This window comes from Miniopterus natalensis, chromosome 6 (assembly GCF_054644295.1).
Source record: "Miniopterus natalensis isolate mMinNat1 chromosome 6, mMinNat1.hap1, whole genome shotgun sequence".
Taxonomy (NCBI): domain Eukaryota; kingdom Metazoa; phylum Chordata; class Mammalia; order Chiroptera; family Miniopteridae; genus Miniopterus; species Miniopterus natalensis.
In genome coordinates this window covers 70895231-70907324 of record NC_142086.1, presented here as the reverse complement: position 1 = coordinate 70907324, position 12094 = coordinate 70895231, and the positions used below count along the sequence as shown (strand labels likewise).

Below are 12094 nucleotides of genomic sequence, written 5' to 3'. Positions count from 1 at the left end.
CAGGCAGAAAACATTTTAAGCTCAATAATTCTCCCCAGCCTAGTTTCCTAAAAACCTCACGGCCTCTACTGTCCAAAAGAAGGTGCAGGGTTTTAAGAAGGAGAACCAAAATGACAAATACAGAAGAGAAATTCAGCAGTAATAGTTCGGACATAAAGGAGACAGACTTGCTAGGAGGCCTGTGCAACATGACTAACCACGGCGCCCTCGATGGCCGCCTTTTGCTCTGCTCTGTTCCTTTCCTTTCCTTTCCCTCCTCTCCCCCACCCCACTTCTCCTTCTGCCTCTTTTATATTCCAGAAAGGATGTTTGGCACTTTGCATATATTTATTACCTCATTTAATCCTATCAGGAGACGGCACAGGTGTGTTTTTCTCAGATGAACAAACCGAGGCCTAGCCTGATGCAGTTGTCCATCTAGTGAAGGAGGCGAGGCTGGAGGAGGCCCAGGCCTGCGGAGCACAGATGCCGGTGTCCTCTCCCCCACACCAGTGTCAGCGAGGACGCAGGGTTTGGTGGACAATCTCTGCTTCATCAGAGGCGACCTCTTTCTTTCCCCTTTCTTTTCTCTCTCTCTCTAGTTGGGGAGCCAGGAAACCTATAAACCCTTAGGAAACATCGAGGTGGCAATGCAGTGGAGACGAGGTTAAATGCTCAAAAGAGTGACCTCCATGGCGAGTGCTCGGGCAGCATGAGAGGTGAGGTGACTGTGGACCAGTAGAGAGGAAGGAGGCTTCAGGAGGAGTCGGAGCCGGACGAGGGGTGGCTCCACCCTGGGCCCTTTCTTAGCGGGCCCACTCTGGTCCTACTTCGGTCACGCCCCGCCACAGGAGTCTGTGAGGAAATGCCCACCAAGAGCCCGCAGCCCCCTCTTCTGCACCATCCTCCGTGTACTGGGACCCCAGGATTTTAGCCAAACACCCTGAGCCCACTTGAAGGGACGGCGCTGGGCTTCTGCGGACATCCCCAGGCAGGTGACGGGTTGAGTAGAAAGCGGGACGGAAGCAGCGCAGGCCAAGGCGCTGAGGCCGAGCACTAGGGCGGGCTCGTCCTGTCCCGCCACGTCCGGCGCAGAACGACAATTACAACAATTCCAAATCAGAACTCGGCCTTCCTGGGCTACCATGAAGGCCAGGGGAGGAAGATGGAACATTTCTCCTTTACACATTTTTTGGTTAAATTGTAACATTTAAATATTTGGACATGAGCAATATTGATTCAAATTTGTATTTTTGCCCCAAGGCTGGCCAGAAACAATGAGGAGGGAAGGACTGGTGAGGAATGAGGGTGGAACTTCTGGGAGATAGTTAGGAAGTGAGCCCCGGTACAAGGGGGTCTCACAGCGCCCGGGAAGCCGGTCGTGGGTGGGCTCTTTTCAATGAATGAGAGACGGAAAGCCCTTACCCGAGCTTGTCTATACTCAAGTTCATAAATCATGAGTTTCATACGATTTATGGTGATTTTGTGGCCTCTCTACTTCCCTTTCAATGAACTCTTCACTGCTTAAGTCAAACAGCACATTTCCGGACTGCAGTGAAGACAGGTATTACAAGCACCCCAGAAAGGCCAGGGGCCAGGGTGATAGGTATGTTCTGTAACAACACATTAAGAAGTAAACAAACAAAACTGGGACCAAGCAAAATGTCCAACAACAGGAGAATTATTAAGTAAATTGTGGCCTATTCATATAATGAAATACTGTGGAGCCATTAAAAAATCATGTCATAGCACATCATTCTGTGACCTGAGAAATTCCTCATGATATAAATGAAAAGAGCAGGACAGAAAATTGCACATGGTATAACGTCAAGTTTGTTTTAAAAAATATACCAGAGAGGAGGAAACAAGATGGTGGCGCAGGTAACAGCTGCACCCGCCGCCTCCCGCAACCACATCAAAATTACAACGAAAATACAGAACCACCAGCACTCAGAGCCTCCTGAGATCCAGCTGAACAGAAGCCCCCAACCAGGGACCTGAAGCAGCACCGAGACCAGTAGGAAGGGCGGATCGGGGCTGGATCCTGCAGACGCGGACATGGGCCCACCCCCGGTGCCACTGGTTAAACCCGGGAGGACAGCTCGGCGGCAGAGGTTTCCCGGAGGAGCGAGGGGTCCCAGCCCCACAGCAGGCCCCCAGCCTAGGGCTCCAGGGCCAGGGAGAGACGTCCCCACAACTCCAGGCTGTGAAACCAGCGGGGACTGTCCCTGAGGGTCGCGGAGGCTGCGGGAGCCCCAGCAGCTCCTCTAAAGGGCCCGGCACGGACTCACTCGGACGCTCCCTCTGAGCCCAGCGCCGGGCAGCAGCCTGAAGGGACCCGGGACACTCGGGGGGAACTAACCTGCCTGAGATCCGGGCGAGAGCTGGAGGGCGGCTTCCTCCCAGGCAGAAGGGCTGGCGGAGGCCATGGCTCCTGTGGCGAGTCCTCCCCGCACACAGCCGGCAGGCAGGCGCCATGTCTGAATCGCCAGCACCTGACTCTCACCGTTGGCCCCGCCCCGTGATTCCCGGAGGCCCCGCCCCTCCCCACCTGCAGCTCATCCAGGCCATTTCCAGGGGCTTTTCTGTGCAAGGGGCCTCTCCAGCCTCATGCTTAGGACTTTCCTAAAATCTCTCAAACAAGCAGCAGCGGGCCCCATACGGCTTGATAAGTGGCCCCAGGCCTGGCACTAGCGGCAGCTGCACTGGCTCATAGCTTGGCCTCTCCTGGGCTCCTCCAAGCCCAGCACAAGGAGCAGCCAACTACGGTTTGCTGTGTAGCTCATGCTGGGTGGCCCTGGGCAAGGCACTGGCACAGGCTGACTTTGCACCTCCCGGGAGGCCCCAGAGATAGTACACCCGGTGGTCAGACTCGACCACGCTGGGTTACAACCCTACCACATCCACGAGTGACACTCAAGGGGAGCACTTGGTGAATACCAAAGCCCCACTGAAGTAAATCCTGCTCCATAGGGGTGTCTCCAGCACAGCAGCTCTTTGGCTGTAGCTGCAGCTGGTCCTCACAGCCAATTGGCCTGGGGGTCAATTCCTCCCAGGGACGCCAACAGCAACCAAGGCTCAGCTACAACAGGTCAGAGCACACAGCCCACACAGGGGAGCACCTGGAAGGCCCAGCTCAGGTGACTGGGGAGGCTGAGCCACTGGGCCCTACAGGACACCTACTACACAAAGCCACTCTACAAATTCCAGGAGACATAGCAGCTCTACCCAATACATAGAAACAAACACCAGGAAGCAGCCAAAATGCAGAGGCAAAGAAACATGTCACAAAGGAAAGAACAGAAGAAATCTCTAGAAAAGGAACTAAATGAAATAGATCCAAGCAAGCTAATAGATACAGAGTTCAGAATTTAGTTTATAAGGATCTTCAACCATATAAGTAAGAGTATAATAAAAATAACTGAGAAAGTTGATGACATAATAAAGTACCAATTTGAAATGAAGGCTACACGAACTGAAATGAAGAATAATTTACAGGGAATCAACAGTAGAGTAGAGGACACTGAGAATCAAATCAGCAATTTGGAACATGAGGAAACAAAAAACACCCAACCAGAAGAGCAAAAAGAAAAAAGAATCCAGAAATATGAAGATAGTATAAGGAGCCTCTGGGACAACTTCAAGAGGCCCCACATTCATATTATTGGGGTGCCAGACAGAGAGGAAAGAGAGCACGAAATTGAAAACCTATTTGAAAAAATAATTACAGAAAACTTCCCCTACCTGGGGAAAGAAATCGACTTACAGGTCCAGGAAGCACAGAGGGTCCCAAACAAGAGGAACCCAAAGAGGCCACAGCAAGACACATCATAATTAAAATGCCAAAGGTTAAAGACAAAGAGAGAATCTTAAAAGCAGCAAGAGAAATGCAGTTAGTTACCTACAAGGGGGCACCCATACGACTGTCAGCTGATTTCTCAACAGAAACCTTGCAGGCCAGAGGGAGTGGCAAGAAATATTCAAAGTGATGAAAAACATGGAACTACAACCAAGATTGCTCTACCCCGCAAAGCTATCGTTTAGAATTGAAGGTCAGATAAAGAGCTTCACAGATAAGAAAAAGCAAAAGGAGTTCATCACCACCAGACCAGCACTACAGGAAACGTTGAAGGGTCTTCTCTAAGAAGAAGCTAATGAACAAAAGAATCTGATGAACGAAATAGATCCAGAGACACTGACGCAGGCAACAGACGATCATATTTCAGAGGAAAGAGGGAAGGGGGGTGGAGGGTGGGAAGAGATTAACCAAAGAAGTTATATGCATATATGCATAACCCATGGACACAGACAATAACGGGGTGAAGGCCTGGGGAGGAGGTGGGAGGGCAGTGGAGGGGGTCAATTGGGGGGAAAAATAGGACACCTGTTATACTTTCAACAAGTAAGGTAAATTTAAATTATTTATATATATATACACACCATATGCATATTGAAAAGACTGAAAATAAATACATCATCATGGTAATATTTCTGATTGGTGAATTATAGACATTTTAAAATGTTCTCATATTTCCAAATGTTATACAATAAATATATACTATAGTTAAGAAGTGTTATAAACACACACACACACTCATACACAAGATCCGGAGAAAAGAAATAAAGGGGGGGAAAAAGCAGAACTAGCACTTAACGCCAGAGGATTCCACAACACTACGGTGAGGGACACGTGCTTTCTCTGCTCCCCTGTGAGAACCTGCCGAAATGTTGAAATGAAATGATGATGGCCATGTAGAAGAGCAAAAAGACAGAAACACTTAACAGGAAGGAGAATAGGTGAAATGGGGTGAGTTGGAAGGAGGTCTCAGGCAATTTCAAGATGAGAAGCAGATAGGGGCAAGTAAATCAGAGTAGAGGAAGCCCACAGTACAAGCCCGGAGAGAGCCAGGCGGAGGTGAGAGCCAGCCTTAGTTGCGAAAGCTGAAGAGGCTTTGGCGAGGAGTGGGCTGGTGGATGGATGAGAAAGGGGTGGAGAAACAGGCGTAATGATTTGGCCCCTTAGACTCCCTACCCACATGTGCATGCAAAACAACTGACATTTAACTTCAGGGCAAAAACTGAGAAGACAGACAGGTGGGCTCTTGTCCAAAGAATGATCTGCTCAGGGCGAAGGAAGTTTCCTCCCTCCTTTTCTGAAACGCTGAGGCGCTCAGCCTGTCCAACCAGCATCCTGTCTAAACACTTTAAAGCAAAGTCTTCAGTCAACAGGAACTGCACAAAGCGTGCAGGATTCTGTCTCGTCAGTTTAAGGGGAGGCCTCTAAGGGGAAAAGACCAAGATGCAACAGCAGCAAAAACTTACACTAGCTACCTGGAACGATCGGCAGGGCTCTTCATCCTTAAATAGGAACCGAAAACCAAGGAGATATACATATATGTATATATTCTGGGAACCCAAGGAAGGATAACCTTCTAATTAACATTTAGACTCTCTCTCTCCCCCTCCCTCCCTCTCTCCCTTCCAGTCTCTCTGAAAAGCAATAGAAATATCCTCAGGTGAGGACTGAAAAGAAATGAGAGAGAAACTCAGAGGAAAAGGGGGTACACAGGCCACCAACAGGGGAATGAGGATCCAGTTGCCGTAGGAATTGTCCTCAGTAATATTAGGCACCAGAAGACAAGGAAATAATTTCTTCAAGTCTGGGAATTCTAGATTCAGACGTAGAATTCTAGAACTGGTTAAATCAATGTGATGGAAAGACAAAGACAAAGACTCAGAAATTTACTACCTTCATCAACTGTTTCTCAGAAAGTCACTCAAGAATAAATATCTATAGAATAAAGGGAATAAATGAGAAAGACATGGCATCTGTGAAGGACTAGCACCCCATGGATGGCCATGTGCGATGAGTCCCCATCAGAGCAGAGAGTGGGAGCCTGTGGAAGAGACACCTGGGGGGGGAGGGAGATTGCGATATTAGTTTTGTAGAGAAGTAAATATAAACCTAGCACGCTATTTGGCTCTGTAGTGAGCAATAATATACACAATAATGTAATCCTATTGGTTATTTTTCAACTTATAGAACCAAACCATGGTCAAGACTATTATGGTTAAAAAATAAAAGGAAAAATAAATCTAATGGTTCATAGCAACATTACTCATAACAGCAAAAACAAAGTGGAAACAACCAAAATGTGTATCAACTGAAATGCAGAAACCAAATATGGTATATCCATACACTAGAATATTATTTGGCAATAAAAAGGAATGAAATACTAATACACACCAACACATGATGAACCTCAAAAACATTATGCTAAGTGAAAGAAGCTAGTTCCGAAGGACCACATATTATATAGTTCCATTCATTTGAAGTTAGTCTAGAACAGATAAATCTACAGAGACAGAAAGCTGGTTAGTGGTTGTGTAAGGCTGGGGGAATTATGGGGAAATGGGGAGTGACTAATAATAGGTATGGGGTTTCTTTTTGGAGTAATAAAAATGTTCTAAAAGTTATATTACGGTGATGGTTGCATAACTCTAAATATAATAAAAGCTATTGGATTGTATACTTTAAATGGGTGGATTTTATGGTACATAAATTATACTTGTCAAGCTTTTTTTTTTTTTTTAAAGTAAAACTAACAAAAGTTGGGAGGTGAATAGGTACGGAGAGGTGAAGAAAAGACATGAAGTAATAATACCCTTCTCTTACTTATCAGGAGGGTAAAAGAAAATATTGAAAACTGGCAAAATAAAAAATGGAGGTTTAGCCTGGCCAGTGTGGTTCAGTGGTTGAGCATCCAGGAGATGGCGGTTCGATTCCCGTTCAGGGCACATGCCTGGGTTGCGAGCTCCATCCCCAGTAGGGGGCGTGAAGGAGGCAGCTGATCAATGACTCTCTCTTATCATTGATGTTTCTCTCTCTCTCTCCTTCTCCCTTCCTCTCTCTGAAATCTATAAAATATATATATATTTTTTAAATGGAGGTTTAAATGAATGATTTAAAGTATAAAAGGTAACCAATAGAAGAATTTTAAAATGATACATCAAAAATTGGGAAGAGGAGAAGATGGAAGTGGGAGGTGATATTAGTGAGCTAAGTTTATGTTTTTCATATATCAGGTAGCATACACTACCTAAAGTTGGTAAAATAAAAACTAGAGATACATGCACATTATTTAAAGTTTTGGATGTAACCCCAATTATAATAAAAGGTAGCTGCCTTTGGGGAATGAAAGTGGGATGGAGAGGAAGACTGGATGTTTCATTAAAAGTGCTTTAGTATTATCTGTTGTTTGTTTTGTTTTGTTTTACCGTGGGCCTGTAGTGCTTTGATTAGAGCAAAAAGAAAAAAAAATAGACTATGTTAATAAAATTGGAAAATAAAGAAAAAGTATTTACATGGCTTTCAAAATATGACATCTTGTATGAAAATACATATTTTCAATCCCCAAAGGAACGATTACCGGCCAAGTTAAAATTTCTGTAATGAGACCAATTTTCAAACACTGCATTCTTCCATAAAGTCTTTAACACCGCCACCTTGTGGCAGAAAAAGGCAACTTTATTTATTTAGTAGAAATTATATATTTATTTATATAACTCATGTGGTTCAAAATTAAAAAAATTTAAAAACATGTGATAAAAATGTCTCTCCAACCCTGTACTTCACAAACTCAGTTCCTCTCCATAGAGAATCCAATGTTAATAGTTTCTTTTGTATATTCTTCCAAAAATATTTTAAGCATACTTTAGCAAATATGTATATGTATATATATTTTAACACAAATATTAGAATACTATTTGCAGTTATATTTTTTATTTTCCAGTCTTATAATATTTTGGAGAGTTTTCTGTATCAGTACTTAAAGATTCTCCCTTAATTTTATTAGTAGGTGTAAAATATTCCATTATATGAATATCGATGATTTATTTAATCAGCCCCTTAGTGATAGTTAATTCAGTCTTTTGATTTTTCAAATGATGCTGCAATGAATAAATCTGTATGTATGACATTTCTCACATTTTGGGAAGGGTACCTGTATTTATAATTTTGAGAGATTTTTATCAAATTCCCCTCCACTGAGTTTGTACTAGTTTGTACTCCAAACGGCAAGACATGAGCACACTGTTTTCCTACAGCAATGACACTGTGTTATCCAGACTCTTGTGACCTTTAACAGTCTAGACAACAGCTCTTTTCTGGCAGGAACCATGGAGGGTGCAGAAGAGAAAAAGAAGAAGGTTCCTGCTGTACCAAAAACCCTTAAGAAAAAGTGGAGGAATTTCTCAGAGCAGATCAAGTGCCTGAGAAAGAAGTTTGCCCAAAAGATGCTTCAAAAGGCAAGGAGGAAGCTTGTCTATGAAAAGGTTAAGCATCTCACAGGGAACAGAGGCAGATGCAGAGCTGAGGTTCAAATGGCCAGGGCGGCAAGAAGGGCTGGTGGTTTCTATGCACCTGTGGAACCTGAATTGGCATCTGTCATCAGGATCGGAGGTGCCAACGGTGTGAGCCCAAAAGTCCGAGAAGTGCAGCTGCTTCGCTGTCGCCAGATCTTCAGTGGCACCTTTGTGAAGCTCAGCAAGGCTTCAGTGAACATGCTGAGGACTGTGGACCCATATATTGCAGGGGGCGCCCAACCTGGTCAGTAAACGAACTGATGTATAAGTGTGGCTATGGCAAAATCAACCAAAAGCGAACTGCCCTGGCGGACCACACACCGGGAAATACGGCACCGCCTGCGCGCAGCGCCTGCTTCATGAATCCATACTTCCAGCTTCCGGTGGCCCCTCAAACGACCCTCCCCGCCAGGGGAATGGCCACCCCCCATTTAGTAGGAGGCGGGGGTGCCGGTGACCGGGAAGGCCAGGCCAACAGGCTTATCAGAAGGATGACCAGAGGCCTCTGCCGCGGCTATTTCTGTACTCTAGTCAGTTAAGAAACAGTGGCTGCTTTAAAGCTGAAAAAAACAAAACAAACACATACCAATCTAGACATTTTTTTTTTTTTTTTTTTTGCAGTGTTAATTTTAATCTCACCTATGACGGGGGAGGCGAGTATATTGTCACGTCTAAGGGCCTGTATTAGTTCGTTGTAACGAGGGTCCCGAGTGGTGGCTGTTTGTCTGGGGCTGCGGGCTGGGGGTCTGCGCGGAGCCGTCGGCGGGGCCGGCTGCTTCCCGGGGCCGCGAGGACGTTGCACGCCCCCCCCCCCCCCCCAGCTCCGGGCGGGCTGCTGGCCTCCCTGGGCGCCTCCGGTTGGAGCCCCCGCCGCCCTCAGGTGCACACGGCGCTGCGGGGCGTCGGAGCCACCGGCTCTAAGGACTAGTGTGGGGTCGGGCGCCCCCTAGCGGCGCTGCTCGGATTTGCTCGCCTCTTCAGAGACCCTGCCTCCAAGCAGGGTCACGCTCTGAGGCATCAGCGCGCGACTTTTTAGGACACAATTCAATTCACAACAGAGCCATTTATATTTTCTTAACCTGTCTGTTCATCTGTTTTACCCATTTCCCCGCTGAGCCCACAAAAATGGATTCGTAGGAACTTTTCATTTGTTAGAAAATTTGCTCCTCTCTCTGGGATGACTAGAAATATTTTTCTGTTGCTTTTCTTTTAAAGTTTTCTTTCTTATATTTTACCTGCACATATCATTTTTACTTCTTAGGTAAGTAAATTAATCCATGTCTTGTTTATGTGCGTCTGAGTTTTTGTATGGTGCCCAGAAAGATGTTCCTCACGTTAGTTATGGTTCTCCCTGGTTTTCCACTAGTATTTTTATAGTTTTTGTGGTTTTTTGGAATTTATTTTTATTCATTTGGATTTTTCCTGTCATGAGGTGTGAAGTATGAAGCCAGCTGTCTTTCTGGATGGCTACACTTTTTTCCATTACTTTTTATTGAATTAATCTTTCCCTAGTTATTTGAGGTACTGCTTTTAAAACATACTTATGTCCTATATTTGTTTACTTCTGGATTTTCTTTTCTTTTTTTTTTTTTTTTAAATATATCTTTATTGATTTCAGAGAGAGGAAAGGAGAGGGGGAGAGAGAGAGCTAGAAACATCAATGATGAGAGAGTCATTGATCGGCTGCAGCCCACAACCCGGGCATGGGCCCTGACCGGGAATCGAACCCTGATCGCCTGGATCCTAGGTCGATGCTTAACCGCTGAGCCACGCCTGGCCGGGCTACTTCTGGATTTTCAAAAAAACTTTGACTCCAGTGAACTATTATTGATGAGCCTACTATGCACTGTTTTAAGAATTTATATTTTAAAATATGGCAGAGCTAGTACTCTTAAGAATTTTCATAAATAGTCCTGTTTATGTATTTTATTAAAATGTCAACTTGGGAGAACTGCCACTTATGATATCCAATTTAGAAAATTTATATGACTTTTAATTTAACTGTCCATTTGCATGCTCCATCAAATGCTGACCAAACACTGGGTTCTACCAAAGGCATCACCTACATTTATGGTTGTGCTTAGTGCTTTTTACTTACCCACTTGTGACTGTCCCTTCCAGTAAACGACATGGACAGCAAGGGCTACATTTTACCTCGCTTCCCATCCCTAGCTCCAGATTTCCTGCCTCACCCACTTTGGGTTCTCAGGCATTTGTCAAATGTGATGTGAAATGGATAAAGCTTCTGCCTTCATTTGCAGCAAAAGTAAAAGGGAATTTCCCTTAGCTGCTGTGAGTGCTTGTTATTTACCTAGGATTAGTCTAAGTGCTTTACATAAATTAACTCATTTAAGCCATAAGATAACCCACTGAGGCAGATCATTTTCCAGATGAAGAGACAGAAGCAGAGAGAGAGAACTTTCTAAGGCCCCACCGCAGGTAAGCGGCAGAGCCGGGATTTGAAGCCTGCCAGCCTGTCGGTGCCCACTGCATGAATTTGTACCCAACATCTCAGCAACAGTAGCAGCAGAGTGAGCAAAGGCCATGGTGACTCTCGGAACTGCTCAGACCAGGAGCAGATAAAGCCGAGGGTTCCTGCGCTTGCTCTAGCACTAAAAATTATTTATTTCTAGCACTAAAATTTGTGCAACTGCTATTTAGGCAGGAGTTTATGCCATTATGTACGTTAATGAACACTGACTGCAACATTAATAACAAAAAAAAGCATTCTGATAATTTCATACTACAGACAGACTAAAACAGCAGTCACTTACCTTTAAGGTTTGGAAGCTTTCTTTGTAAAAATATCTACTATTCTGATGCAGTTATTTCAATAAATGACATTTCAAAAATTAATGACATCAATAGTATTAGGTTACCTCCGCTTCATAGTATATAAAAGTGGTATTTGAAAAACACACGAGGACCCATTTTAATATCTTATGGGTGTCAGGACAGCAAAAATGAAAAGGAAATAAAGAAATGAGCATTCATTTGGCAAGGGATGAAGCGTCCCTCCCTGTAGGATATTCTAAACCAACAGGGCAAATTAAAAAATTCTAAATCCAAGGAAGACTTTTTAGAAATAGTCACTATAATCAGTTCATCTGAGAAGCTGCATCATCATCACGAACCTTTATTGAGTGCCCATAGAGCTCAGGGCACCTTCACGGGGGCCTACGGAGCTTGGCTTGCATGTTGACCTTGCCCGTAACGAGCTTACGATCTAATGGAAAGGTGGAGAAAAGCAGATGTGGTAGCCGATGACAGGCTCCAGACTGAAAAATTACCATAAATGTAAAAACACATACCGGAAAATGAGTTAATGGGGATGGCGAGGGCAGGAGACAGTACTGGATATATCCAGCTTCCTGAAAGAGGCAGGTATCTGGAATATTCAAGGGACAGAGTGGAGCTAAGAAAATCAGGATGCAAACAAGGCTTCCTACCTGCTGCCTCTTTCCTTACTCCCTGCAGCTGGAGGAAACTGCAGAACGGGGAACATGGGGGTAGACAACAGGGAAACCCACTCTTCAGTGCTCGTTAGCACTTCCAATTGCCAGAGGCTGGAACAAAGGCGCCGCTTGGGTACCTTAACAGCTGTCCTATAACCATCCCAAATGGGTTCAAAGAAAAATCCCCACTTTCTCTGCACTCTAGTTACATAGGTGGGGCACCGTGAACGTGAAGACTGCACTGGGAGCTGCTAGATTTGAGGCAGAAAGCGAGGGAGCACACTGCCAAGTACCAA

At 45.0% G+C, this 12094-nt stretch overlaps 1 pseudogene; it reads left to right on the top strand.

The window, feature by feature from the left end:
* Positions 1-8157: 8157 nt before the first annotated feature.
* Positions 8158-8882, top strand: LOC107539272 (large ribosomal subunit protein uL30 pseudogene; annotated as a pseudogene).
* The last annotated feature ends 3212 nt before the right edge of the window (positions 8883-12094 follow it).